General features: G+C 34.9%; 1 pseudogene; it reads right to left on the bottom strand.

Moving 5' to 3' along the window:
• Positions 1-12,053: 12,053 nt before the first annotated feature.
• LOC127129227 (auxin transporter-like protein 2) lies at positions 12,054-22,928 on the bottom strand (annotated as a pseudogene).
• Positions 22,929-27,495: the final 4,567 nt, after the last annotated feature.

The following is a 27,495-nucleotide window of genomic DNA, read 5'->3' as shown; positions in this document are numbered from 1 at the left end:
GTGAACTTAGCAGCATACTCAGTAACAGTCCGATTACCCTGCTTCAATTCCAAGAACTCTATCTCTTTCTTTCCTCTAACATCCTCTGGAAAGTACTTCCTCAGAAATCTCTCTCTGAATACAGCCCAAGTGATCTCAGCATTCCCAGCAGCTTCCAACTCAGTGCGGGTAGCAACCCACCAATCATCTGCTTCCTCAGACAGCATATGCGTACCGAACCTGACCCTTTGGCTATCGGCGCACTCAGTTACTCGGAAGATCCTCTCGATTTCCTTCAACCACTTCTGAGCGCCATCTGGATCGTATGCTCCCTTGAACATTGGAGGATTATTCCTCTGGAACTCACTCAGTTGGCGAGCAGCTCCCAATCCCACAACATTCGCATTCCCTCCAAGTACTCCAGCCAGCATACCCAGAGCCTCAGCAATCGCAGCATCATCTCTACCTCTTCCAGCCATCTCTACTCTGAAAACCCAACAAGCTAAGACAATAAGTACTGATAGGGTTACACAACACCTATCCCGTACAGGGGAAACAGAATAATTACGACTCGACTCGACCGACTATGCTCTGATACCACTAATGTAACACCCTTCTAAAATACCCCAATTGTTTAATTAAATATCAAAATATAACATCAGAGTAATTATGCCCATTAAGGGTGTCACACAATCTTCCACATTTTTCAACAATGTAACGGTCATGCTCTTTTATTAATTTCAAACTTAAACAATTGCATAAAACACAGCGGATATAATTTCATCAATCATGTAAAACATTACATGGACAATGGTTCTCAACCAACAATAAAACATTCGAAACAAGTTAAGACAACCCATCCCGATGTTACATCTATCAGAGCACGACCCACTACGGAGACTACACTAGACTCCAATAATTAGCTTCTACTCAACTCATTTCTCGTTACCTGAAAAATAGTTGTAAGGGTGAGTTCCTCAATCAATATAATGAGTATTATAAAATATCATGTTATGTTAAGTGATTCAACACACTTCATCACCCTAATCAAAACACACATCCAGGAACAACATATTAATTCAATATCATACTCAATAACCACACAACAATACCAACACAAATACACGTGTAATATTGGAATACATCCATTCATATTACACGCCATACATATATTATGCAATGAGACTCCATGCATGCGGTACCGACTATTTGTGAACATATAGTTCAACCTCACCGTCCAAATCCAGGCACGGCTACCAAGCTCACTAGTCCCACTCATTTGAGACATAGTGACTCACTCACTAATTCCTCACCATGGGAATTAGCTACCACCCCAAATGGGCCATGCTATGCACGCTAATCACCTAGCATGCAAACATCAACAACAATCAAAATGATTTACTCACTAATCCCTCACCATGGGAATTAGCTACCACCCCAATTGGGCCACAATATGCATGCTAATCACCTAGCAATGCAACAACAACAACAACTCAAGAATAGACATATGCTCACACTCTAAGCCATAAAGCAGTCTATTCACAAATGCATACATAACTAATACATTCACAGCATCATCAACACATTTTATCACAAGGCATATCATATCATACCTCATCATCAAACACAGTATTAGCACACTCTACTAATACCTATACTACTCAAAACAACGGGAAATAATCCCCACTATGTCATACATCAGCTAAGTTACAACACTCAGCCTAAACAACAAAAAACTGCACCACAACTGTTCAGAAAAACCACAAGTTTGCCCATACGCGTATCGCCTATGCCCATACGCGTATGGCGCATTTCCTCGCCCATCCCATACGCGTATCGCCCACGCCCATACGCGTATGCTACGCGTACCACATCCTCATACGCGTACCAACAGAGACGCTTTCACGTTCAAAACATCATCTCTTTCACTCATACGCGTATAGCATACACCATACGCGTACCACTCCAGGGATACGCGTATCACACGCGTATGGCGCGTACCAGCGCCAAAACCCCCATTTTCAAGCCATCCCATACGCGTATTGCCTAGTGCCATACGCGTATGACCAGAATCCAGTTTTCCAGATCTGCTATGGGTTTTCTCTGCTACGAGATCCTTCAGATCCAACCTCTCACAGTCCAGTTTTTCATACACGTTCGTTCGTTTTATCAATTACAACTCAGATACATTCAACTTCTCAAATCGCTAACCTTACTACATCTAATTCCTACAATTTCATCAATTATCATCCAATTTCGTTCATCAATATTTCACAAATTCATCACATATCATTTCAATCAGAGTCAAATTCAGAGGTTCATCACTACCCATTACATGCTATCCCATAAGACCCATCAAACGATGATAAACCCCCCTTACCTGAGTTAATCCGGCAATTCCGTTAGCTTCAAGCTTTTCCTCTTCTCTTGCTCTGCCTCTTTGCCCTTTCCCTTTCAGCCGCTTCTCTTTTTTCTTTTTCACGTGAAAACCCTTTTCCAAAAATTAGGACTTTTTATTATTCCAACTTATATACTCGAATAATAAAACCCAATAATATTATCCCAATAATAATATTAATAATCCAATAATTTTCTAATTATTTAATTAAATTAATAAATAAAATATTAACTTAATTTAAACAATTATCTTAATTTCATCGGGGTGTTACAGTTCCGAAGAAGGGTGGAATGACCGTAATCCGAAATGACAAAGACGAATTGATCCCGACTAAAGTTGCCACGGGGTGGAGAATGTGTATAGATTATAGACGGTTGAATACCGCGACTCGTAAGGACCATTTCCCACTCCCATTTATGGATCAAATGCTTGAAAGACTATCGGGCCAACAATACTATTGTTTTTTGAACGGCTACTCCGGGTACAACCAAATTGCGGTTGACCCGGTTGATCATGAGAAGACGGCTTTCACGTGTCCGTTTGGAGTGTTCGCATACAGAAAAATGCCCTTTGGGCTGTGCAATGCACCGGCGACATTCCAACGATGTGTCCAAGCTATTTTTGCCGATCTAATAGAGAAAACAATGGAAGTCTTCATGGATGACTTCTCCGTATTTGGTGGGACGTTTAGTCTATGCTTGGCAAATTTGAAGACGGTGTTGGAAAGGTGTGTGAAGACCAATTTGGTGCTAAATTGGGAAAAGTGTCACTTCATGGTGACCGAGGGGATCGTGCTAGGCCACAAAGTCTCTAAAAGGGGGCTTGAAGTGGATAGAGCTAAGGTTGAAGTAATTGAAAAATTACCCCCTCCGGTGAATGTGAAGGGCATCCGTAGTTTTTTGGGGCACGCGGGGTTTTACCGGCGCTTCATCAAGGACTTCTCAAAGGTGGCTAAGCCTTTGAGCAATTTGCTCGCCAAAGATCAGGTATTTCTCTTCACCGAAGATTGTTTGCAAGCTTTTGAGGTTTTAAAAGAAAAATTGGTTACCGCTCCAATAATAGTCGCTCCCGATTGGAATGAAAATTTTGAACTAATGTGTGACGCGAGTGACTATGCTGTTGGAGCGGTACTTGGCCAAAGAAAAGACAAAACTTTTCATGCTATACATTATGCGAGTAAGGTTCTTAACGAGGCTCAAATAAATTACGCCACAACGGAAAAAGAACTACTCGCAATAGTGTATGCGCTAGAAAAGTTTAGGTCCTATCTTATAGGGTCGAAAGTCGTTGTGTATACCGACCACGCGGCGATTAAATATCTGCTAACCAAGCCGGATTCGAAGCAAAGGCTCATCCGTTGGATCCTCTTGTTACAAGAATTCGATGTCGAAATCAAAGACAAGAAGGGGTCGGAAAACTTGGTAGCGGATCATTTATCCCGCTTAGTGAATGTCGAGGTTACCGCATCTGAAAAGGAAATCCGGGAAGAATTTCCTGATGAAAAATTGTTTAAGGTTCAAGTTAGGCCGTGGTTTGCAGACTTTGCAAACCACAAGGCTAGTGGTTTTGTACCTGCCGACCTAACTTCGAACCAAAAGAGGAAGTTCCTTTCGGATGCGAAGTATTATGTTTGGGATGACCCATACTTGTTTAAGTTGGGTAGCGATAACCTGTTAAGGAGATGCGTAACTGGTGATGAAGCCCAGAGCATCCTTTGGCATTGTCACAACTCGCCTTATGGCGGACATTATAATGGGGTAAGAACGGCCACTAAAATTCTTCAATCTGGATTTTATTGGCCAACTATTTTCAAAGACGCACATACCCATGCGCAAAGTTGTGACAGTTGCCAAAGAAGTGGTGGGATAGGTAAAAGAGATGAGATGCCTCTCCAAAATATCCAAGAAGTGGAAGTGTTCGATTGTTGGGGCATAGATTTCGTAGGACCTTTCCCACCCTCTTACGGGAATGAGTACATGCTTGTAGCTGTTGATTATGTCTCCAAGTGGGTTGAGGCGATTGCCTCACCTCGGGCGGATGCCAAAACGGTGATAAATTTTTTAAAGAAAAACATCTTTTCCCGTTTTGGAACCCCCCGAGTGTTGATAAGTGACGGAGGGTCACACTTTTGCAATGCACCTTTGGAAACAATTCTAAAACATTATGGTGTGTCGCATAGGGTGACAACTCCGTACCACCCTCAGGCTAACGGGCAAGCGGAGGTCTCTAATCGAGAGATTAAGAGAATCCTAGAAAAAACCGTGTCCAATTCTAAAAAAGAGTGGTCCCAAAAATTGGACGAAGCATTATGGGCCTACCGTACGGCCTTTAAAGCTCCAATTGGCCTAACTCCGTTTCAATTGGTATTTGGTAAAACTTGCCATTTGCCGGTTGAATTGGAGCACAAGGCCTTGTGGGCCCTAAAGTTTTTAAATTTTGAAAATGAGGCGGCCGGTGAAAAAAGGAAAGTACAACTACTTGAGTTGGAGGAGATGCGCAATGCCGCATACCACTCAAGTTGGTTGTACAAGGAAAAAGCAAAGAAGTATCACGACAAGAAGATCCGTAACAAAGAATTCATGCCCGGACAATTGGTCTTATTGTTCAACTCCCGGTTGAAGTTGTTTCCCGGGAAGTTGAAATCAAAATGGTCCGGGCCATTTCGGGTGAAAGAAGTAAAAGAGTACGGGGCCATTATCATTGAAGACATGGACGAGAAAGATAGTTGGACCGTGAATGGCCAACGATTGAAAGTGTATCTCGGCGGTCATGTGGATCGTGAGAGTTGTGCTCAGCCGCTCGATGCTCCTCTGTGAGCATCGCACCGTCGAGCTTAGCCGACGTTAAACAAGCGCTAGTTGGGAGGCACCCCAACATTGTAAGTATTTCCTGTTTTATGTTTTCTGTTGTATTGAGTACACTGTGCTGAACCCATGCTGGATGAATTGCAAGTGCAGCATTTGCCAATGCACTTGCTGTCATGCTCGCTTGCAGCTCGCTAGGCGAGGCAGAAGCGAGCATGCTCGCTAGCTGCTCGCTAGGCGAGGCAGCAGCGAGCGCTGCAGTACTGTTTGCTATTTAAATCTCAGCAGGGCCATTTTGCCCAAACCCTCAAAAAATTTTCTGAACGGCTCTGCTGAGGATTTTTTGCGAAGCTTCTCAAACTCTCGCATTCGCATCGCTATCATCAACCCTCGCTCCTTCCTATCGATTGCAAACTCTCTTCATCTTACATTTCCGAATCCGTGCAATTAAAGTTTGCCCTACTTCATTTTCTTTTTGTTTACTCTTAAATTCCAAATATGAATAGCAAATAGGATAAGTGTAGTATGGGAAACATTGAGGTTGCATGTGATATTGTGGAGTTTGCAATGTTTGGATTTAGGTTTTCAAATTGGGGATTTAGGATTACTTTAGGTTTTGCATGCAATTAGCCAATCCCGAATAGCATAGAACGAGTATTTGTTTAAGAAATCATTAGGTTCTGATGTGGGAACCATTTATATATGGAAATTTGGGGAAAATTCTTTGAAAATGCAGAAAATCCCAAAACCCGTAAGGTTCGCTAGCAGCTCGCTAGGCGACCTGGGGCGAGAGTTCGCTGCAACTTCGCTAGGCGAAGCAGCAGCGAACATGACAGTATTTTGATTTATGTTTTAATGGCTAATCTGTGTGTTGGTGTGTGTTGTTTCTTTGTATCTTTTGCAGATGGAGTCTAGATCTGGAGCTAGTAAGAAAAGAAAGGGAGCTGCAACTACTTCCAGGACCGTGCCGATTCAATTCGACCAAGACAAGTTTGTCGGCCCGAAACAGGCTGCACGGTACATAGCTTTGGAGAAGCGAAAAATACTTCCTGAAAAGCGTTTTCTGATCAACCCACAGGGCACTTACAGAACTTTCGCCGGGTTGATAGACGCCAAGAAGTGGGATAGGTTGATAAGTCCCTTAGAACATTACGACATTGCTACGGTGCGGGAGTTTTATGCTAACGCACTGCCCGACGACGACGAGCCCTTCACTTGGGTTTCTAGAGTTGCCGGGCGTGCAATTCCATTTGACAGGGATGCTATCAACCGAATCCTAGGGGAACCGCTCCAGCTGGGAGCTGATCAGAGAGACCAGTACCACACCGACCTCAGGCTTCACAGAGATGTCCCTGCCATTACCGCCGACCTGATTTTACCTGGGAAATCGGTTGAGCCGAACCCATCTGGGGTTCCTGTGAGATATCACCGGGAGGACATGACTCCCATGGCTCAGCTGATCCTACTCTTGGTTTTGACCAACATCCAGCCCAAATCACACACCTCTACTGTGCCGATCCCAGTGGTACATTTAGTCCATTCCATCCTCACTAATGTCGAGATAGATGTCGCGAGGATAATCGCCAATGAGCTGAAGACCGTGGTTGAGAGCGGGCTTAAGTCTGGGGCTCGTGTTAATTGCCCCTTGGCTTTCCCGTGTTTGATTATGAGCTTATGTGTTCAGGCTAGGGTGAGACTTCCGTCTCGTGGGCAGGTTCGAATCCCGGCACCTATCGATGATAGGTATGTGGCTAAGTATTGTAGAGCTAAGACTACTGGTGGCAGTGCAGCCTCAGGAAGTACTCGGGCTGCTGATGGTCCTAGTGCTTCTTCTCCCGGACTTTATCCGTACCTGTGGGCTGTTTGTGACTACAGTTTTGAGTGGATGGCAGCATCCCAACGAGCTATGATTGATATGCACAGCAGTATGCAGAGGTTGGAGCTGCAAGGTAATGACCCCTCCGGTGCTCGTGCATTGTTAGCGCGTGAGCAGTTTATGCTTAACGCTAATTGGCCTGTGGACAGGCCAGTCTATGGTGAGGGGGTGGACGCTGAGGCTGCTGATGATGATGATGTTGATGATGAGGCTACCGGTTCTGAGGCCGGTAGCGAAGAGGAGTCCTGAGCCCTTTGTGGGTTAAGTTTTTGTGTGTTTTCAGTTTTTATGTTATTTCTTTTTGTATCTTCGGATTTTGTATTTTGACTATGGTGTGTACTATTGGGGTGTTTTGTCCCCCACGAACAAATTTTTATTTTCAGTTAATGTTATTTATTTTTGTTTTTAATTTTGTGTGTTTAATAAATTTTTGGTTGAATGAGTGGCAAACCCTTCTAGATTGGTTGCTCCTCAAGAAGTACCCAATGAAGGTGCATCCGAGCTTGGATGGCAATGATAAGAATAAACAAGTGAATGAAGCTAAGGTACATGGTTACCGACGGCTAGAATTTTAGAATGCATTAGGAACTTTACTCTTTTTGGTAAATTGAATATTGTCTTTTTGCAACATAATTGAATGAATGCTTCATCTAGAACTTAAAACCACAAATTGTGAGGAAACCTCCATTGTTCACTTAAATGCTGGATTCTAATAAGTTTTGTTGATTCATGTGATTCATTATTTGTCTTTTATTATTGTGAAATTGTGGAAGCAATTAGAAATGATCAAGGCACTTGTTTTCTTTTGAGCACAACTACATCCAAAAACAACTTACCTGTGAGCAGAGAGAGTATTTGTTAACCCCTTTGAGCCTAAACATTTGAATCTCGGCTTGAAATAAAGCGAGATCTCAAAAAAATCTTTTTTTACACAACCCGGAAAATCTTGATTATTGTTCTTTTGCCGTAAAAAGTTAAGAGCATTCACTTAGGGTGTGGAAGAAATAAGTTGGGGAGAACGAAACAGAATTGGTAAGTACCACAACTCTTGAAAAAGATAAAAAAAAAACCCCGAGCAAGCATAGAAAAATATATGTATAGAAAATATAGAAAAGAAACATCTGTTTTGTATATTTGATGTGAAAGAAAAGAACAAAAATAGAAAGAATGAAAAAATGCTTGCTCGGAAGAAAAATAGTGAAAAATAAAAATGGAGTTGTGGAATATGTGTTGTGAAGGTTACAAATAAGAAACAAATGAAACAAAGTCGAGTAGTGTGAATAATACTGTGAATGTCTCTTTTGCATCGGCACTTTCGTTTCAATGGCCTTAGAAATGACCCTTGTTTGTTAACCTAACCAAGCTTCAACCGAAAAGCCCTTAGTGATCTTTATGCTTCCACAGTACCATTTTTAATTGTTAGACATTGTATGAATCTATTTGATTTCTTCATTATTTGTTAGAGAGTGAGATTAGTCCCGCGGTTGCAAACGTGCAAAATCTTCATTCCTTATTCGAAGAGGAGAGATAGGATGATTCATTCAGAATAGTATTGTTGTAGATAGATAAATATTTTGCATTGCTATTTAAGTTTAAGTTCCTAGGTATTATTTTATTTGAACCGTTGGGAACTTGTATATGCGAATTTCGCTTGTGTTTGAGCCGTTTATCCAACTTCGGAGAAACCGTTTCTTAAAGCAAATCCTCTTGTCCTTCAAGAGGCATACTTTGCTTGAGGACAAGCAAGAATCTAGTTGGGGAGAGTTGTTAGATGCCCAAAAGTGCTTATTTGAGCTATCATATGTGGGCATCTTTCACTCTTTTTCCTTGCTCTAATTGTCAAAATCACATTTGTTTTACATGGAATGCGTTACATTGATAAACAAGCTTGGTGCCTTTGATGTGTGTGTTATTGTGCAGGAAAGGCATGAATTAATTGATAATAAAGACACACAAGAATTGGCAAAGGAACCAAAGAATAGGTGCATTTCATCTGCCTGCTCGCTAGGCGAGGCTGCGGCGAAGAATGGGTTCGCTAGGCGAGCTCCTGGCGAACAGCTCCAGTAAATTAGCAAATTAATTCGCTAGGCGAGCTCAGGGCGAAGTTTGCAGCGAATTCATTCTGTTTTGGTGAAAAGTGCAGCCAACACTCACTCGCTAGGCGAGGCTCTAGCGAGTCCCCAGCGAGCATTCCAGTAGCAAAACCTCTCAACCTCGCTGGGGCGAAGGTTGAAGCGTGCCCTTCGCTAGGCGAAGGTATGTTCGCTAGGCGAACATGACAGTTCAGCAGGCCCTGTTTGCTCTGGGCGCAGGGGCTTTTTGTGCTCATATTTGACCTTCGCTAGGCGAGCCATTCTGCTCGCCTAGCGAACATGACAGTTCTGCACTTGTCTATAAGTAGCAGGTGCCACTTTTGGGCACCATACCTCATTTTTACCAACTTTTCCATTTTTTGTACTTTCTGCTAGATATTTTACAGCATTGTTTTGGAGGAGCTTTTATGCCCTAATTTCATTTCTCTTCATCTAGCAACCATCTTCCACAAAAAGAAGGTGGATTCCCATCCAACTTCGATTATCTGACTTGGATGTTGATCAACCTTCTTTCCTTACTTGCCGATCAAGCTACCATGAAAATGAGTAGCTAAGTCTTCCATTTGTCAAGGTTAGATGTAGGTGATTTCTAGCTTTGTGTGTAAATGTAAGGATCCTCATATGTAAACTCTTTAACGGTAAATATATGATGAAAACTTTGTTTCTATTTAAAACTCTTTGTGTTGGTATTTGATCGAGAGATGTTTACCGATTCTTGACCTAGGTTTTCATCCAAACTTGTTTGTTAGCTAGAGATAGTAACGAATGATTTTGTTCACCATAAGGTTGAACCAAAAAGTTGTCATTTTGATAGATTGTGTTCGAGAGAAACAATGGATCAAAATGGAAAAACTCACAATGGGTGTTCGAGAGAAACGCATTGAGAGGACCTTGTGAAATAATTTATCATCTAAAGGAGTTTATAAGATTGTTGACCGAGCAAATACATGCAAAGCAAATGTAATCATTGAAACCTAACTTTGACAATATTTCTCAATTAATCAAAACATAACTTTTTCCGCAATTAATTACTTTGTATGCAAGATAACTTGATTAAAACCAAAACCCTATTGTTACATTAAGCTAAGATTAATTCAACCATTGAACGGCAGTGATATCTTACAATCTCTGTGGATACGATAACAAAAACCCGACACTTAAAAACTGTCTCAACAAACATCAAATGTGTTGAGAAATTAAATCATCTTCATTGATATCATCATAATCATCTTCATCATTGATTAAAATAATGATGATGATAACGATGTTGATGATTCAGAATTAGTCAACATATTGATGCGTTTCAACATAAACTAGGAATGAGCAGTTGCTTTGAAGAATTTGAGGCATTGAATCAAATACTATGTGTTAAGAAGCAAGAGATGAATTGCGGTATGAATGCAATTTGAAAAATAGTGGTTCGTTTAAGTTGTTTTTCAAGAATAATTAAAATTTTCAAATTATTATCTTCTACATCAATTTTAATGGTTGTATATGTTTAGTGAGGTGTAAGGAAAAACAAGCAATCTACATATTTTATAATAAACTCAAGATACTTTTCACAACGATTATCTTCAGTAACCGTGGTGAAATGTTAATTATATTCCAAATAAATTGTTGTTGTTGCTGGGTTTCGAACCCATGACCTTAATATATATCACAACGGTTGGTTAATATAATAATTGTGATACGTAGTGCGCCACCTAGCTTATAACCATGGTCACACGTCCATTGTGGAAACCATTGTACATACAATCACACGCTACCTAACAACGAACTTGAAACCGTCATTATATGTGTTCACAACCGTCATTAAATGTGTTTTCCATAGTAGTGATTTTTGATAATGCATGGTTAAGTTGCGTTCATATAGTCAATAAAATGAAAGAATGGTAGTTATACGAAACATGAAAACGAGCTAATTCCATCGCACACGAATATTGGATGGAAAATGTGTATTGATTGTAGGAGGCTGAATTTGGGTACTAGAAATGACCACTTTCCATTAAATTTAATGGACCAGAAGCTCGAAAAGTTATCAGATAAGACTTTTTAATTTTTTTTTCTTGATAGTTACTCAAGGTATAATAACATTGTTGTAGATCCAGACGACAAACAAAATAGCTTTCACATGCCCATTTGGAGTCTTTTGCATACAAAATGATGTCGTTTGACCTTTGCAACGCTTTTCTCTCATTTTAAAGGTGCATGCTTTTCATTTTTACTTATATGATTGAAAAATCAATAAAGGTAAGTGGATGATTTTTCTATGTTCAACAAGACTTTTAATTTATATCCGAAAATTTGGAATACTATATATTAAGAAGATGCATTGAGACAAATCTTGTTTTAAATTGGAAAAATGTTATTTTATGATAACCAGAGGGATTTTATAAGGGAACAAAATTTCTTCAAAATGCATTGAAGTAGATCAAGCTAAGAATTATGTAATGAATAATTTTCCACCTCCGATAAATGTAAGGGGGATAGGAACTTTTTTAAGACGTGCTGATTTTTGAAGAGATGTATATAAGATTTTTCAAAATTGTTTAATCTCTATGTAATTTGTTAATATATGAAAATAAGTTTACATCTAATATCGATTTTCTAGACTCTGTTATGCTTATAAAGAATTTTTTTTTGTCATTACACCTATGATGATAGCTCTAAATTGCGAATTACCTTTTGAATTAATATGCGGTGCATGTGATTAATATGAGATGAGAAGAAAAATAAATCTAAAATCACCAAAAGAAAGGCATGCAAAATTTTCATACCATCTCAAACATGGTATAAAAGAAAGTAAAATACCAAAACATAAAAGGAGGATACCAAAACACGTGTAGTTTAATTAGCCTATGCATTTATAGCAAAGGAATCATAACAATTCTTTCCCCATTATTCTTTATCAACAAATCTTAAAAGAGTAGAAGAAGAAAAAACTAAACAATAAAACATGAATTGAAAAACTTGCACAACACAGAGGCAACAAGCACCTAATGAAGTGGGTTGAGTACTATATCTATATCCCTCCATGTATGCTACAAAATATTAAGGGACCCATGAGAGTTATAAAAGGCTGAATTCTTGTATGATTTTGAGGTGAGTGAGGTGTAACTTCAATGATGAGGGGCATGAGGAGGTGGACCTGCAACCATGGGTGATGCTGGAGGGTCGCATTGGTAACATTTAGCAAAAAGCCCAAATGTGTCAATTTGTCCAATGATGTTTGCCATACTAGCCCATCCTCCAAACCCAAACCCAACCACCAAAACCCATACCACAATAAATGTATTAACAATATACATTGCTGTCCAACTTGGTATGAAAAATGGAGGCTTTTCAACAGCATTCTACAAAATAACAGTAATGTAAATTAAATCATTAACTATTATACAAACACATATCAAACGCACTATAGTAGTATATTCCCCATACTGATACCAACACGTCAATACCAATAATAATATCAAACATACAATATCCTATAAAAATGCATATTTTGCAAACCAAACCAAATTGAAGTTAAAAATTTGAAATACACGAACGATGTACCTGTCTTGCGGACGCGTTTCTAAAGGTGATCATATAGGCTATTGAAGGAATGATGTAGACATTGAAGCTAACAAGAAGAGATCCAACAGCAGAGTTAATGGGTCCAAAGAAGGGAAAAATAATGGCCAAAAACCAAATAGGTATCACCACTGGTAACCTTGCTAAAGCCCTTAGACAAATGCTTCTTGTATCATGCATTCCAATTACTTTCTCCCATGCAAAGTACAATGGAGTACAAACAAAACCAAATGTGATGAACTGCATACATTTATTAGTAGTAAATATTAGAATAATTTTTTCGTGCATATTTTTGAGCCAATTCAATTTTTTTTCAATGGTTTATTACCTGGTGAATGATCATAAGAATAACAGCAGCATCACGAAAACGGGTTTCGGGAAGAAGAGAGAAAGCATTGGAATGATTAAGAAGTTGATCGCCAAATGCCCAATAAACAACCGAAGCAGAAGGAATCGTTAATGTGAAAACATATAAAGTTGCCAACAAATATATGTGCTTGAACTTTTGTGGTTTCCACATGGCATGCATAGTCTCTCTGCATTTTTATTTATTTAGATAATCGCAATAATTAAGCACGTTGAAACTTCTACAAAAGCTAAAAAAATATTCTAAAAACTTACACTGCCTGCAAAATTCATATCTTAATATATATATATATATATATATATATATATATATATATATATATATATATATATATATATATATATATATATATATACATATATATATATATATATATATATATATATATATATATATATATATATATATATATATATATATATATATATATATATATATATATATATATATATAAAATAATGGTTTGAATAACAAATATGTTAGAATTTTATTGATATACCTGTCCATGAACAATAGCTGCTATAGTGAGATACCAAGCAGTGTAAGTTGTCATTCCAACTCCAAGAAAAGACCAAATACGATAATTTTGGAAGGATGGAATGAACACAGTTGTCGCACAACATGCTCCAAATATGTAAGTCCAAGTTCTTTTGTCCAAGTTGTCACTTACGTAATAGACGTTGCTATGTAGAAAAGGTATTTTAGTATATGTTAAAGTTAAGATTACAATAATATGATTATTTTGTTTAAATAGAGATAAATTAAAATTTAGTGGACTTTATTTAATAGACATCATATTAATAAAGTAAACAATAAAATAATTATAAATCTTACTATTTAGAGAATAATATTTATAACACTTACTTTCAAATTGATGAATAACACTCACTCTCAAATTGATGAACAAATATAAATTATTTAAAACTTGTAAGTAAATGGATTGAATAGTTTTGTTGATAAACTATGTAAGTAGTATTTGTCAATTTATTATCTAACTCGTAAGCTATATGATTATGTATAATATTAATGACCATTTAACCGGAAAAAAAAACTTCATATGAAATTTATACCGTATAAATATCTAGCACATAATTCATTCACAATAGTTTACAAATTTTAAGTGTCATAATTCTAAATTGTGTATTTGATTGAACAACTACACTTTACTTAATACTGTTGAGAAAAATAGGTGTGAGTCGGAAGTATTGAGAAACAAGTTTGAGAAAGTCTTAGATTGATTAGAAAAGTAGAAGTTTGATTATTTATAAGTGAAAAAACTCACACGTTTGTTACCATAGGTTTTGGGTGAGTATGTGGTATTTCTCTCACGAAGTGTGTAAGAAATAGTCCAATGTAAATGCTCCCTCATGTTGACCCCAATATTGATAACCTAACACATACTCCTATAAAAAACAAGATTTCCATACAATGTTAAATGTAATTCAAATTCAAGTTGCTTAGTTTCAGTTTCATTTGATTTGTATTTGGGTTTGGGTTAGTGTATGTAAACTGAAAGTTAGTTTCATTTGAAAAAAGAGAGAAATTGAGTTTGTTGAGATTGAAAATTCTACTCTAGTTACTCTCTCTCTCTCTCTCTCTCTCTCTCTCTCTCTCTCTCTCTCTCTCTCTCTCTCTCTCTCTCTCTCTCTCTCTCCAGTTCTTTCAACATTCTTCTTCTTCTTCTTGTGCATCAATGAAGTTTCGTTGTTAACTCCAACAATTGGTATCCGAACTCTAGTTGATTCACAGGGAAACACGAGTTTATGTGAGGTGTGTGATTGATTTTGTTCCTCAAATTCACATTGAAATATATATCGAAATCGAAGAGCGTCACAATCTTGATTCTCAAGGATTAGGAAACACGAGTGTTGGTGAGAATTGAGCGATTTTCACAAGAACGAAGATGAACGGCGGAAACGGTAGCTTGAATATAAAGCTTCCAGTATTTGACGGAAAGAATTGAAATCAGTGGACGATTTAGATGTGTGTGTTGTTTGGTGCTCAAGGTGTTCTTGATCTCATTAATGATGGTTACATGCCAGTTGCAGAAAATGCAACAGAAGCGCAAAAAAATATGCAACGTGAAACGAGGAAAAAAGATCAGAAGACATTATTCTATATCCATCAGTGTATGGATACGCAGGTGTTTGAGAAGATTGTCGAATCGACGACGGCGAAGGTGGCATAAGATACACTTGTGTGGTATTATGGTGGTGACACATCAATGAAGAAAGTAAAGTTGCAATCCATATACTAGCAATACGAGAATGTCAGCATGAAGAACAATGAGAAGATGTCTGGTTATATCTCCAAAGTGATTGTGGTTACGAATAAGATGAAGTCTTGTGGAGAAATGCTATATGAACAAGTAATCATTGAAAAGGTACTAAGATCACTTACTTCTTAGTTTGATTACATAGTTGTAGCCAAAGAACACTCGAAAGGCACCAACACCATCAGAATTAAAGAGTAGCATAGTAGTTTATATGCACAAGAATTACGTCTGACTGAAAAAAACTCTGAAAGGGAAACAGAACGGGCTAGAGAACAAGAAAAGTAACAAGAAGTATGCATGGCTAGAGAACAAGAAGTAAGCATGCTTAGAGAATCGAAAAAATTATGGTGGTGGTGCTCAGAAGTCAGAACTCTCCAATGAAAATGAGAAGAAACATAAGAATGTTTAGAAGGGAAAAGAGAAGTTTCATAAGAGAAAAGGTTTAGTACTACAATTGCAATAGGTTTGGCCATTTTGTTGATGATTGCTGGTTAAACAAGGGATGCAAGGTTGGAGAAGCAAACATAGCTAGAGGAGATTCTGAGGATGAACCCGTGTTATTAATGGCATCTAAGAATGAAGGTAAAAAATGGTGGATTGGTGATATATGGACATTGGCTGCTTAAATCACCTAACTGGAAACAAGCAATGGTTGGTTGGTTTTGACTATGGTAGAAAGACCAAGATCAAATGTGTTGATGATGAGTATCTGAATGTTGAAGGAATGGGAAATGTCAAAGTAAAATTGAAGAATGGAAAATTTATATTGATCAAGGATGTATGGTATGTTCCTGGAATGGATAACAATCTGATGAGTGTAGTTCAACTGCTTGAAAAATGGTTTTCAGTAACCACAAAGGATAATCTCTTGAAGTTGTATGAATGTGACCAAAAGTTGATTATTCAGTCTATACTAGGAAGAAATAGGACATTCAAGGTGAATGTTGAAACAACATACACTGAATATCTTAGTGTAATTACTGTTGTAAGGGAAAGTGAATTATGGCCCAAGAGATTAGGACATATGAACTTCAGAAGTTTAGGGCATCTGAGTTCAAAGAATCTGGTACACGGAATTCCAAATATTGTGGCACCAGAGAAATCATGTGATAAATATAAGCGAGGAAAATAACCAAGATTGCCATTCACATCAGAAATGCCCCCAAGAGAAACTCATGCTTTAAGTGTGGTGCATTATGATGTATGTGGGTCATTTGAGGTACCTTCACTTGGATGAGATAAGTACTTTTTGTCATTTGTGGATGAGCTCACAAGAATGGCATGGGTAGCACTCATAAAGTTCAAACATATGGTATTTTATAAGTTCAAGAAGTTCAAAGTGAATGATGAAAATCAAAGTGGACAAAGGTTGAAGATCCTCATAACCGATTATGGATGTGAGTTCAATTCAATAGATTTCAAGAAGTTTTGTGAGGAGCATGGAATTGAGAATGAGGTGAATGCTCCATACACTCCATAACATAATGGTATCGGTGAAAGAAGAAATAGAACTTTGATTGACATGACAAGGGTAATGCTAAAAGAAAAGAATCTACCTCACATATTGTGGCGTGAAGCAATTGCCACATCAACATATGTGCTCAACAGATATCCAACAAAGAAGTTAAAGGAAGTAGTTCCTCTAGAGAAGTAGACTGGAAGAAAGAAAAGTGTAAGCCATTTCAAGGTGTTTTGTTATGTATCTTACAAACATGTGCCAGATGCTACTAGAAGAAAATTAGATGACAGAAGCCACGTCATGTTGCTTATAGGCTACCAATGTACATGTGCTTATAAGATATATTTCCCACTCACCAACAGAATCGCTGTCAACGGAGATGTCATAATGAAATAATCATAAATATGGGATTGGAATAAGTCTCAATCCAACTCTAGTGCAGTGTCAACACCAGAGTTACGCTCTGAAGGAGATTTTTCCTCTAAAAGTGAGTCTGCCTCTGAAGGTGACTCTAACTTTGAAGGTGAGCCTGACTCTGAAGGTGACTCTGACTCTGAAGGTAATTCTGACTCTGAAGGTGACTCTGACTCTGAAGGTGAGTCTGATTCTAAAGGTGATCCTTCCTCTGAAATCCAGCCTCTAAAGGTGGACCTTCTGAAGGTGGCTCTTTCTATGATGGTGGACCTGTCTTTGAAGGTAAACTTGTGCAATTTTTGAGGTAGTGGGGAATTAGACGGATACCAAGTAGACTTTTAGACTTCGAGTTGCTGTATGATATTGAAATTGACTTTGAAGGGGAAGTCATATAGTGTTCCATGATGGTGGACTCTAAACCTGTCAGTGTCAATGAGGCACTTCAGAAGAAAGTGTGAATGAAGGTCGTGAAGGAAAAACTTTAGGCAATCGAAAGAAACAAGATATGGGAATTGATTGTTCTACCTAATAAAAAGAAAGCAATCAGTGTGAGATGGGTTTTCAAGGTAAAGATGAAATCATATGGTTCAGTTGCTAAGCATAAAGCAAGGTTAGTAGCTAGAGGATTCCTACAAATGTCTGGTTTAGAGTACTTTGAAGTATTTACACGTGTAGTTAAACATAAAACCATAAGATTGGTTATTATTATAACTGCAAATAGGAATTGGCCTTTGATATAGATGTAAAATCAGCTTTTCTAACCTGTCCATTGTAAGAAGAATCTTATGGGTTACAACCTCATGAATTTGTGATAGATAATAAATAAGGGATGGTGTACAAGCTGCACAAAGCCTTGTACGTGCTTAAACACGCTCCAAGGGCTTGAAATCTAGAAATTGATTCATTTTTCAAGCATCAGAGATTCAAAAATGTGAAATGGAGTATGGTGTGTATGTGCAGCATGCCTCTAATGGCAATGTAATTTTAGCGTGTCTTTATATAGATGACATACTACTGACAAGGAGTTGTACTTCAGAGGTATACAAGTTCAAAAAGGTGCTGATGAAGGCATTTGATATGACTGACCTTGGAAAGATGATATATTTTCTAGGGATGAGGATTTTACACACTAATAAGGGAATCATTACGCACCAACTGAAGTATGAGCTTGAGTTGTTAAAGATATTTGAGTTGATGAATTGCAAGTCTGCATTCACACCTGCAGATATAAACTATAAAATGGATTATGATGCTGATGGTGTGGAAGTAGATGCTACAACTTTCAAACAATTGGTTAGCTCTCTGAGATACATGCGTAAAACCAGAGCTGACATATGTTATATAGTTGGAATGGTAAGTAGATTTATGAGTAATCCAAAATGGTCACATTACCAACCTGCAATCAGGATACTTAGGTATGTAAAGGGAACTCTGAGGCATGGAATTATGTTTTCATATTGAGTGTCAGATGATGCTGAGTTGATATACTATTCAAACTCAGACTAGCATGGTAACATAGTGGACATAAGGAGTACTATAGTGCTTTATCTGCTTGCCATGTTGTTTGGCTTTTGAATTTGATGTAGGAACTGAAGTTCAAGGTGAGCAAACCAGTAAGGTTGATGATTGACAATAAACCAGCCATAAGTCTTGTCAAGAATCCATTTCTGCATAGAAGAAGCAAGCACATTGACATAAAGTTTCATTTTCAGCGCAATCAAGTTTATAATAGAGTACTTGAGGTTGCTCACTGCATCACTCAGACTTAGTTACATAATCTCTCTCTCTCTCTCTCTCTCTCTCTCTCTCTCTCAATGTTCATTTTCTTATTCTTCTTATGCATCAATAGGGTTTACTATTCACTCCAACACACAAAAAGTAAAATAGTTTAAAATATGATGTGTTATGGAAGGCGGCGTGTGGCACATGCCCACTAGAGATGACATTGTGAATGAGTCACACACCCTAGTAATATAGACGCACATTGAGGTGTGTGTCAAGGTTATATATAATGTTGTTTTTGTTTGTTGACTCGGATTTTTGTGGCAATTCTAATGGTATGGTCCACTTCGATTTATTTTGTGCCAAACTTAAAGATATAATATCAAAGCAAATGTACCCATAATGTGGAAAAATAATGCATCACAAATTTAGAATGAACGCAATGAAGGATGAAAGCAGAAAAATGCAGGGATGACTACTAAAGTTTATGAGGAAGCAAGCCCTTAAAAATTGAGAGTTCTGATATTGTATAAAAAATAACTTAATAATTTTAAAATTGGGATTATAATATTAAGATTAGCTTAAATACATGCTACTTTTTATTTTTTTTACTATAAGTCATTTGGTGGATTTCACAAATATTAAGAAAATGAATTGTTGTTGTATAAAAGGTGGTCATTTGGTGATTGCATTATTCCCAAAAGAATTTGGAGCCATTTTGTGAGCCATGACGACGAGTCTCATTTTTTCTCCGCCACCTTACCTGATTGGTTAGAGTTAAATGTTTTTCAACAATTACATCACTTTGTTTTCGATTGGGTTGCATTCTGGGCTTTTGGGAGGAAGGAGGAATAAAAATTTCCATGACCCTCATTTGATATGCCTCAAAATTTGAAGAATAATATTCGTAAGAGTGCCTCTCTTTATCGTATCAGCAAGAGCCTTCATCTCAGAGTCCAAGCCTTGCATAAAAGTTTGATTATTATGCAGTAGAGCTCTCCTCATATGAGTTGGACTTGTCTAAACTCTGATGGGGCTATCAATGGCAGGTTATTTGCTAACTATGAGGACCTTTTTAGAGATAGTCAAGGCTGATGGCTTGGTGGTTTCTAGTAAGAGCATAGACAATTGCAATAACCTATTGGGAGTGTTTATTGGTTTGGAGTTTTCTTGGAAGAAAAAATTCAAGAAAGTTATTGTTCAAGTGAATAACAAGGTTGTTGTCGATTCTCTTGACGTGTTAAACCTAATTCTTAGACAAGGTTTGTCTTTGGCAAGACGTATTCTTCTTCTCACTAAGAAATTTGAGGATGTGCAATTTTAAGCATATTTATAAAGAGTGCTGATATTTTTAGCAAACTTAATTTACCTAGTTTAAATAACCACACCTAGTTTGATATTTGTCTGTTAGAGTTAAGTCATTGGCCAATAATTGTATTGAATCTTCTATGAGACTTGCTGCCTAGTGTTTTTCAATTTCTAACCTTTGGCCCACCTTTTCTACTTAAAAAATACAAAATCACAAGGACATTTACAAAATTAACCTTCATAATGATATAAAAAAGATAAATAAAAGAAAAATAATAACTACACAAATATAAACTATATACTATATGATAGCTTTAATGATTCACTAATAATATAGAACGATTATAATTTAATATAATATTTTTCACAAAGTGACAGTATGATAAAAAAAAAATACAAAATCTAAATCAAATAGATTTGTTTGACGAACCTCGTATTAATAAAATAAAAAAATAAAACAATTATAAATATCGGTAACATCGCAATATTTAGACTTTATAACATGTTGTATGAACAAACAAAATGTAAAAATTGTTGTAATGATCAATGAAATAAACCAGTACATATTTAAATTGACAATGAATTTTGTCGAAAAATTTGTTGAAGAAATGAAGAAAAAGAAGAGCTAACCTTGCACAAGCTATAAGCTGAATCACAGATGCAAAGATAAGGAAAGTACAATTGAAAGCTAGTCCCAATGCTTTCCAAAATGGATCCAGCAATCCATCAAGAATTTCAAACCACTGAAAACCATTACAATTAGTTTCAATTCAGTCATAATTTGTTATTTGAATTAGAATAAACTTGAAGTTATTGTATGTTAGATGTAGAATTGATTTACTGTCTGTTATATGTTTAATTCTTATAAAGTATAATTGATTCTGTTATTGTAATTTATTTTACTTAAAGTTAGAACATAATTTATATCTTTTAGAATATAATTTACATTTGTTTAGATACTTTTCTTTATAAAAGTATGCAGTTCTAATGATAATAATATAATGATTATAATGGCAAGTTGTGTGCATATTCTGTATTGATGTGTTAATTTTGTATTCTTTATTCTCCCCAATGTATCATTTAAAGGAATTGAGCTTTATTCTATGTCAAATTAATTCGATTCCATTTCTTGATTTGTCAATTTTCTTTTATATTTCATTCAAAAATATTTGGTTGATTTTAAATATATATTCATGATTTAAAGAACTAGAATTATTTTATAAATTTTTTGAATATTTGATCTTAATTAAAATAATATACTAATCTTAAATAAGATTAGAATAAAAAATATATATTTGTGAAAGTAGCAATATTAATGTTAATTACTCTTCTATTAAATTGATATTAAAATGATTTGATTATAAAGTATTTCTCTAAATCATAATTTTGAAAATTCCATTTTATCTTATTTCGTCAAACAAATCCATTTTATCTCAGATTTTTTTTTAGAAAATCTATGAAATATTTTTTAATTTATATAATTCTACAATATATTTATATACGATAATTTGTCATGTTTCAAAAAAAATTTATCATTTAAAAATTAAAAAATGTCAGTTAACTTTAAATGTAAAAGTAGGAGAGAGAACAAAATTGTTTCGATTTAAAAATAAGGGGATTAATAATAATATGTGAAATTGGAGACCAAAACTATAATTAAACCAGTTTATTTTTTGGTCATTTTTTTTTTATTCTTTTGGCAAATACTAAATTGTTGAATTTACAATAATAATAATAGTTAATTCATATATTGCCTCATTATTTATATAATCATTTCGTAAATTAATATAATTATATTGAGCAATTTTTAATTCAAATAAAAGTTGTATTATTTTTTTACTATTAGAAAGTGCACTGTAAATTTAAATTCTAAAGTCATTTAAGCTTGGTGGCACTAATTATATAATTGTGTATAAGAAAATTTATTTTCTTAATATTATCTTCTTCTTTAATTTTTTTTTTTAAATTATAAAAGAATTGATAAAAAATTTTGACTACATAATACAACGCTTTAATGTTGTGTTTTGGTGTATTAGTTTGATAGAATAACTGTAAACTGAATGACATAGCAAAAGTTATACTATGTAATGCTATATGCAAAAAGACCCTTTTCATGAAACAGAAAACAAACATACTTGAATGACATGGTTCTTGAATTTAACATTTTCTTTTTCTTTTCTTGTTCGATACTCCATATAGAGAACACTAATAAGATAAGCAGTCCAACTTCCAAGAATTCCATAGAATATTTGAAGCAAGATTCCAGATAACATGCCAAGTTGAGAGAATGAATATGGCAGTGTCAACAACACTTGAGTCACCTAAATAAACCCATCAAAATGAGTTATAATGAAGATTTAATAAAAGCTACAGAACTCAAACATCGACACTAACCCATAACCACAAATGTCTGACACGGATACAAACATGTTTTTCATTGAGGTGTCAGAATAAAAGAGAAAAGAAAAAAAAGATTTTTTTTATGTTTATGCTTGATTTGAAGCACATGTGAACCATGCATCATAATCAGAACCACCATGCCAAAGTAAATCCTTGACACTGAATGAATGATCTTCTTCCTTTCCAACTACTCCTTGTTGATTTGTATCATTGAAATTGCTACTATTTACTGCTTCATCTGCATGTTTCTGAGACACCATTATTTTTTTTTTCGGTCATCACAAAAATCTAACTTAAAAAAAAGCACCAATTGGCACTGAGACAAGCAAAAACTAAACGGAAATAAAATATTAAAGGTTCAAATGAAGTTCTTATGTGATTGGTATATTTGGAAGAGGAACTTGAAAGCTTCAGAGTGTGAAAGAGAGGAAGTATGAAAACTTGTATGATTGTGTCCATTTGAGTGATTAATGTATTATAAAGACACAAGGAATTTATGGAAGTAGTATGGATAAATCATATAAACTTACTTAAAACATAGAGAACCCTCACACGTTTTGCTTAAAACAACCAAAAAATGTTTTTAGAGCCTAGCTAGTTGATTGGAAAATTGTTCAATATGTTATGAGACTTTTTAAAATTGTCTAATCGATTAGATATATCGATCAAACATTTGGAGAGATAATAAAATGTCAAGGTTAGAGATTGAAGAATTGGAAGTAGGAAGTCAAGAACTTGAAAAATAAGCATCCTCCTCTTGATCAACCCCACAAATTACCATTTATTCAGGTGAGTTCCTTCACCACCCTTTTATGCACGGGTAAGATAGTTCGGTAGGAGACTTAAAACCCTAATTATATCCCCCTTAATTTGTAGAATCAATGGTTGAATCAATAGTTAAAGTTAGATTGAGGATGGAATGTAGAATGAATTCTTTGCATGTCAAGCGTATGTGTTTTTGCTCTTACGATAATGTTTAGTATGATTAGTGATGATAAGAGTTATGGGTGAGGTCTTGTGTGTTGAAAATTGGTTGTAATAGTGGGGAAATGTAGGTTGTGAGAATTACAGGGAGAATTACGATTTTAATCTCATATTATGGATTATCCATAATTCTCCCTACCTTAAGTGAGGAAAAATCCTGAAGTTGTTATGGTCGTAATGTATCATTACAGCCAGTCCGTAATACTGACTACGTGAAAATAGGGTTAGCTTATAATTATCATAACTTGAGCTACGAAGCATCGTTTCATGAGCCATAAAATTATAGTGAGTGTAAGAAGTATGTCTTGATTAAGAGTTTAATAGTCTCTAGAATGATGATGTTAAGACATTAGTTACAATGTCCGAATAAGGAGATACTAAAGCATGTATAGAAAGAAAGAGTAGTAGAGTTATATGAATATGCATTTTTATAATTATATGTATATGTATAAAGATCATGATATTAATTACATATCATAATATTAAAGAATGGAAGAGGTTTTAATTTATAAATTCAGGAGGGAAATATAGTCGAATAATTGGGACGTCAGTTTACATTTGACTATGGTGAAGTAGAATTTTGTTGGATTCACCCACGTCTGCAAGATTGACTATGACACGAGATGTGTGTGAGTATGTGTGTGTGTGTGCGCGCGCGAAAGTATGTCGCATAAAAATAACATAACGAAAAGATAATTACTGCAATGTAAGTCTAGATGGATTATGACTAGTATAAGTCAATCTTTAGTACTAATTCAAGTGGTATGATAGTGAACGGGATGGGCTACTATATCTCCCTATTTGTTCTAACCTTCCAAAGTCCTAGAACTAAGCTAGGAGGAAGTTGAGGTGAATCAAGTATGCGAACTACCATAGTTCATATCCTAGGCTAGTTATATTTTATATAACCTTATATTAGAGCATAGAACTACACTAGGTGTCAGGATTAGATAAATAGTGGCTAGGGGCTAAATTAAAGCATTAGACATCTTACGGTTCAAAGAGATAGATATATAATGTAGTTAGCTATGAGATTTATAATCATAGTATTCATGTTAAATCCTAAGCAATTAGCTAGTCAGTCTGGTGGAATTCTGTGAACATAGTCTCGTCCCTTATTTATTGATTATTTTCAGATAAGCATGTCAAGAAAAAGGATAAGGTCAAAAGAAAGGCTACCTTGCTAGTTGGGTCCGTGTTATCTTTTATGTATTTGATGTTTATTCAGATTGACCGAATGTATTCTCGTTTTTTGTTTATGTTTAAATTTATCTTATATTAAGAGTTAACCATGATATTTATTTTTGATACATTTGATGCCGTATTATATTTTGACATTTAATGCATGGTGTTATATTTGACTAAATCAATTAACATATTCATAATATTGAAAAAAAAATCATTTTAAAAGAATAATTTTTTTCTTTCTAATCCATAGAAAAGAAGACCACTATTGGCATCATTTGTCTCCGTTCTTTTGACATCATAAACCCTTGAACATAGATATCAAAATTGAATTAAATTCTAAAAGAGTATGTATATTTTTTATCATACCATAATTTTTATTTTAACTTCTCAAACAAACAATAAAGTAAATTTTTACAAATATACATTCCGAACATTGTTCTAGTTAAAATAAAAGAAGATCATATTCAAACCATATAAAACTATTTATCAAAAAACAAATTGTGAAAAACTAACCAAAATAATTAATTTATCACACAAGAAATTTTTTTAAATGCTTTCTACTAAAATTTGTGCAATGCACGGAGTTTTCTTTTACCTAATTATATTAAAGGAAAAACAAAGATATCTTACATACAATAATGAATAGACCATTTTTTTTGGGACTTATATTTTTTAATTAGATAAATACCCGTATATTTTTTAGTGTGTTACACGAGTTTATTTTAGATAGTATTGTTATATTAAGTGTTATTAAAATATATAATAAATATCAAATTTAATTAATTATAAAAGATTTATATATTATAATTGCAATTAAACAAGATAATTAATAAAATATTTATTTTTTGCGAAATAGCTAGACATATCTAACGTAATTAAATGAAATAATTATAAAAATTATAGTTTAATTTTAAATGGTGAGAATTAACTTGTGTATACTTTAGGAGGATCTAATATCCTTATTTTCTTTAGTCTTTTTTTAAAAATATTTACAAAAATAAATAAATCCGTGTCTTATGCTTTTTTATAATTGGTCCTTGACAAATATTTATTTTGTATTTTTTTTAATTGTTACTTATAGAAAATTTTGTTTTACGTTTTTTTTATATTAATCAAGTATATGAAATTTTGTTTTTATGTTTTTTTTTAAAATTTGTCGTGTTTTATGTTACGATTACAATAATGTGTCTCATGTATTATTGTCAAATTTTGTTTGTTTTTTACATTAACTAATAAAATAAAATTTTCTTAAAGTTTTTTTTATGTATTATTGACAAATATTTACCGTGTTTTTTTAATACTTATTAATGCAACTAACTGTTTACTATTTTCTTAGGTTTATGTCAAGTATATTTGATTTATTATAATCAATGATAAATATTTGTCTTATAGTTTTTATAGTTTTTTTCAAATACATTTATAAAATATATATATACTCTTTTAAGTTTACAAAATACGAATCTCTTGTGTATGAATTGTACATTCCAATGATTACTTAATTGATTAATTTAAAAAATCATTAATTTTAATTCAATATTAAACTACATGAGAAAAATGGGGAAATATGCTAAGAATAAGTCAAAAACAAATGAAGTTAATTTAATTAACATTATGAGGTTGGAATTATTAGGCTGAATGTTGAAATTTGAATAGTTAAAAATTGTCTTAAGATATGATTTAATGGATAATGTGGCAAGCTAGGATAGGATGCATCTTAATGAAGAAATATTCCCCGAGGAAAATGATATTCCCCGGTGAAAATGATATTCACTGCGTTCTATATTGACCGACCCATTTGAAATAAAAGAGTGTCTCAAAATAAATGACTTATTTTAATTTTCAATGGATTTTTTTTAATTTTAGTATCTAATTAATATTATACTGATAAGAATACTTTTGTAAAAATATCATTCTCTCTTTCAATTATTCTTTTTTCTTAATTCGTGTGAAATGATGAATTTAATCTCTTATTATTATAGGACAGATGGAGTAATTTAATATGAATCAGTCCTCCAACACACTTCCATAAGAAAAGGCTAAAACCACTGGACTAAATAAATCCATCAAAGAAGCATCCAAACCAATCTCTGAGTCAGCACTTATATGAAGCAGAAAGCAAAAAGCATAAAAAAAATTGCATATTAGTTTGATTACACTGATACACTGATTTCGAACAGCCACATTAGACAGAAACAAAACCTCCTACGCATAAAAAACAGCAAATCTCTAAAACTAGATTGAGCATTTCCTACCATAACATCATTACTACTACAACTCTACAACACCAGCAATCGATCACAACAACATATAAAAAAATTGCCAAGTACGGATACAAACACCAAGACATCTCAACCCTCAAGGATGCCTAGGCATGTCTTTGCATTCTTGCACCACATGACAATGTCATTGGAAATTAAATTTGACTTTATTCTAAGCCAACTCCAAGCAAAAATATTTCCGTCCTCTACCAATTTCTCAATTTGTATATCCTCATTTCAGAAGAGTTTGTCATTCCTATGTTTCCAAATGAACCAATTGTTGGTGCAAAGGTAGAATAAAAGATGAATATTCTATTAAGAATGACGGCTACAAAACATGATTAAAAGTTACAATGATTGACACCCTATTTATAAGCCTCTAACAAACTTAAATATG

Source organism: Lathyrus oleraceus, chromosome 3, assembly GCF_024323335.1.
Source record: "Lathyrus oleraceus cultivar Zhongwan6 chromosome 3, CAAS_Psat_ZW6_1.0, whole genome shotgun sequence".
Taxonomy (NCBI): Eukaryota; Viridiplantae; Streptophyta; class Magnoliopsida; order Fabales; family Fabaceae; genus Lathyrus; species Lathyrus oleraceus.
The sequence above is the reverse complement of the archived record's forward strand: the minus strand, read 5'-3'. Positions and strand labels throughout refer to the sequence as shown.